The 4,066-nt window shown below is 49.4% G+C and overlaps 2 long non-coding RNA genes across 2 annotated transcripts; both read left to right on the top strand.

Annotated features, from left to right (window-relative positions):
* Positions 1-676: 676 nt before the first annotated feature.
* Positions 677-1,765, top strand: LOC125532287. Its single transcript, XR_007293968.1, has 2 exons — positions 677-1,455; positions 1,542-1,765. It is a non-coding gene; the product is annotated as an uncharacterized LOC125532287 (long non-coding RNA).
* A 168-nt stretch (positions 1,766-1,933) lies between these two features.
* LOC125532288 lies at positions 1,934-2,781 on the top strand. The gene is made up of 2 exons (XR_007293969.1): positions 1,934-2,074; positions 2,161-2,781. It is a non-coding gene; the product is annotated as an uncharacterized LOC125532288 (long non-coding RNA).
* Positions 2,782-4,066: the final 1,285 nt, after the last annotated feature.

Here is a 4,066-nt window from a genome sequence, read left to right as displayed (position 1 = left end):
AGGGACGCCGTCTGAAGTAGATAGAGAAGGCAGAGAGGGCACACGGGCGGTGAATTGAGAGGGGTACAAAGCACCGGGAGTTGCGTGGATGCGATAGGCCGTTGCCGTTGTCCACACTGCGTTGCCGGACAACGGGGGACGGTGTGAAGCCAGAGCTTCCGTTGCCTCCCCGGTCCAGCTGTGATGTTGAGGAACTCGTTAACTGGTAGCTGCTCGGTTGGCTTGCGAGTAACAGATTAATAGGCTAATTGGCAAGTCAATCGATCGATTTATCAGTTTACCGGCTACTCAGTGACCCTACAAGTAAGGATTAATTGACAAGTTAACTAGTTAATCGGGAGAATTCATAAAAGAGGCGGCGATCAACGCAGTGTGATGCGAACAACGAGCTCCTCCATGTAGTCTTGCTTCGCACCGTGCATCAGGGTCTCCCAGTGTGTGGGGTCCTCGGCACCAGATGGTGCACTGCCGGAGCTCGACATCAGATTGAAAGTAGAGCTAACAGGAAGAGGAGGAGATGAAGAATGGAGTGGAGTGAGTGTTTGACTGTGGTCTACCGTTCGTCAGGGTGGGAATTTATGTGAGGTTTGGGTGGGCCGATCCAACATGGAGGACGCGTCCGGGCTCGTTGGGCCTCTAATACTTGTCCCAGAATTAGGCTGAGTTTGAGAGGTGTCGATTAGCTTGGACGTCCGCAACTAATTTGGGAAGCCGACTAGGTCATATTTCTATGACCGGCATTGACCAGGCTGTTCGCCCGGTCATTTAGGGAGCCCGGCGATAGATGCTTTTAGGAACCAAGCGTTAGATTTGACTTTTTGGTGTCTTGTAAATACGAAATATTCTTTTAATGAAAGACGACAATAGCAAGCAAATTCCAAGGTTTGCCGACTAAGTCTTTCGGAGTTCATATGATTCTCTCAAAGATGCCTATATGAAAAAAGGATGTGTGCGTGTGCTCATACGATTCTCTCGAAGGTGCTTATATGAATAGGGAGTGTGTAGGTGTGTTCATAGCTGCACTGTGTTTAACAAAAGAAGGTCAGAATTTGTTGAAAATCCTGGAAATACCCACCAGAGACCAGCGATGGCGGCGCCCCTTCCGTCGCCCCGTCCGGCGGGACCATCCCTGTCCCAAATCCTAGAGCGGAGGCCAGAACCCAGGAGGGCAGCGCCCTCTCCCGCGTGCGCGGAGCCGACCGGGGAGAAGGACATCAAGGCGCCCTTCCACTGGGAGCACTCGTTCCCAAACGCGGCGGCCGGGGAGGATGGTGATGGCGGCGCCGGCGCCGGCAGCCCTGACGAGCACATCCGGCGACGAGGAGACGCGGCCGGCTCCCCTCGACGTGTGCTGGATCGGCCGGCCCGCCCGACGAGCAGGATAAGGGGGGCAATGCTGGATCGGGCATGACCGTGAATCTCGAGTGTTCAAGATTCCGTGTGCCGCGGCCTCCGGTACATCTGCCTCCGAGATTTCTAACTGCGGTTTTCATGGTTAATTTTGGATAGGAAGCCACTAACCCTGCGGCTCTGCCTTGCAGATGGCCAAGGGACACAAATGTTCTTTACCAATTTGCTGCTCTGCCTTGCAGATGGCCAGTTGCTAGATTGACCCATTGATTATGGGGAGTACGTACCTGACATGTCAAAGAATTTCTCACAAGTAATTAGCCAGCCAATCGGATCCTCTCCACTGAATAATGGAATTTCCAGTCTAGGCCCTCTCAATGTAGCTTCAGCAAAATATGAAGGTCCTCCTAACTGAGTTGCATGCTGGTTCCTTTGTGCATCATATAATTGTCCAGCAGCTTGGTACACCTGGGGCTGCATTTGACTGGTTGGAGCAGTATCTATGAACTGCCCTGTGATTGTGTTGTAGGTGTCGGGAGGGACATAAACAGGCGTGCGCCGCCAGCCCGACCGGGCACAGCCGGCGACGAGGAGACGCGGCCGGCTCCCCTCGACGTGTGCTGGATCGGCCGGCCCGCCCGACGAGCAGGATAAGGGGGGCAATGCTGGATCGGGCATGACCGTGAATCTCGAGTGTTCAAGATTCCGTGTGCCGCGGCCTCCGGTACATCTGCCTCCGAGATTTCTAACTGCGGTTTTCATGGTTAATTTTGGATAGGAAGCCACTAACCCTGCGGCTCTGCCTTGCAGATGGCCAAGGGACACAAATGTTCTTTACCAATTTGCTGCTCTGCCTTGCAGATGGCCAGTTGCTAGATTGACCCATTGATTATGGGGAGTACGTACCTGACATGTCAAAGAATTTCTCACAAGTAATTAGCCAGCCAATCGGATCCTCTCCACTGAATAATGGAATTTCCAGTCTAGGCCCTCTCAATGTAGCTTCAGCAAAATATGAAGGTCCTCCTAACTGAGTTGCATGCTGGTTCCTTTGTGCATCATATAATTGTCCAGCAGCTTGGTACACCTGGGGCTGCATTTGACTGGTTGGAGCAGTATCTATGAACTGCCCTGTGATTGTGTTGTAGGTGTCGGGAGGGACATAAACAGGAGCTGACAAAGGGGAATAATGCCCACTGTTACCTGTAAAACCCATGGCCTGTGCCCTTGTCATTTTTGCTAATTTCCTGTGGGGCCATTCAAAATTGTGGATGTTCAGGCAATGGATGTTGCCTGACTGTGGTAGTGTGAGTACTGTCAGTAAACAAATTCATATTCACTGAGGGCATGCTAGTTGTGGCCCCTGGGATATGTATGCTAGGAGCAGAACTCTGTAACTCAAAGGCTGCGTTCAAATTATTTGTAACAGTAGGAGAACTGGGTACAGCCGTACAGGTACATGATCAGCAGCTATATGAATTCGCTGTTGAGGTGTGTTTTTTTTCGAAAAGGGGGATTCCCCGGCCTGGCCTCTACATCTGAACGATGCATACGGCCACTTAAATAAATAAAATAGGTTCAACAATGTCATAGAGTCTTGAAGCAAAATAAAGGCAAGCTCACAAAGAACCTCGACGCTGAAAAAAGAACAGGCCAAAAAACCACAACCGGCTGGCAAGATAAAGATAGGAAAACTAATTGCCTATCCTATGACATGACCGCCATCCAAACCGGTTGCGCTACCATCTCTCACCGGACAGATCCAATAACCAAACGCTCCCTGGCCTCCGTCGGAGTGAGTAAGGACCACATACGGATCAACGCCGTAGCACGGAAAATAACCTGCAAAAAATGAATAGTAGTTATCCTGTTAAAAGCCAAATCATTTCTGCAGTTCCAAATTGCCCATAACAACGCACAAACTCCTACACGAATATGTCTAGCTGTATCGGACTCTATCCCATCCAGCCACGTTTCAAATAACGACCCGACCGAACTCGAAGGAGTAATGTTAAAGGCAATTTGCACGGTGCGCCACAGAATTCTCACCAACGGACACTCAAAGAAAAGATGCTTAATGGTCTTGTCATGATCACAGAAACTACACCTAGTAGATCCTGTCCAATTGCGCTTAACCAAGTTGTCCTTTGTTAAAATAACCTGTTTATGGACAAACCATATAAACACTTTAATTTTCAAAGGAACTTTTACTTTCCAAACATGTTTGGAACTAGGAATGGCAGTCGAGTTAATAACATCGATGTACATAGACTTAACAGTAAATTGTCGAGACCTAGTAAGTTTCCAGCACAACTGATCGGGCTGATTAGCTAGCTGGACTTCCATCAGTCTACGCACCAGATGAAGCCAAACTTCCCATCTATCACCAACAAGCACCCTCCGAAATTGAATATTAAGGGGAATGGACTACATGATCGTTGCAACTAACGCATCACGTCACTGGACAATACGATGCAAGGTTGGATACTGTAGTGCCAATGGTGTATCACCCAGCCAAGTATCCTCCCAGAACCGTGTATCTTTGCCATCACCGACAATAAACTTTGTTCTATTAAAGAAGGCTGTCTTAACTCTCATAAGCTCCTTCCAAAACGGTGAATCAGTTGGTCTCACTGTCACCTGGGACAAAATTTTGGAATGCAGATACTTGTTGCGGAGAATCTGCGCCCAAATTGCGTCAGTCTGAACAGAAAGC

This window comes from Triticum urartu, unplaced genomic scaffold (genome assembly GCF_003073215.2).
Source record: "Triticum urartu cultivar G1812 unplaced genomic scaffold, Tu2.1 TuUngrouped_contig_9594, whole genome shotgun sequence".
NCBI lineage: Eukaryota > Viridiplantae > Streptophyta > Magnoliopsida > Poales > Poaceae > Triticum > Triticum urartu.
This window is presented reverse-complemented; position numbering and strand designations above follow the sequence as displayed.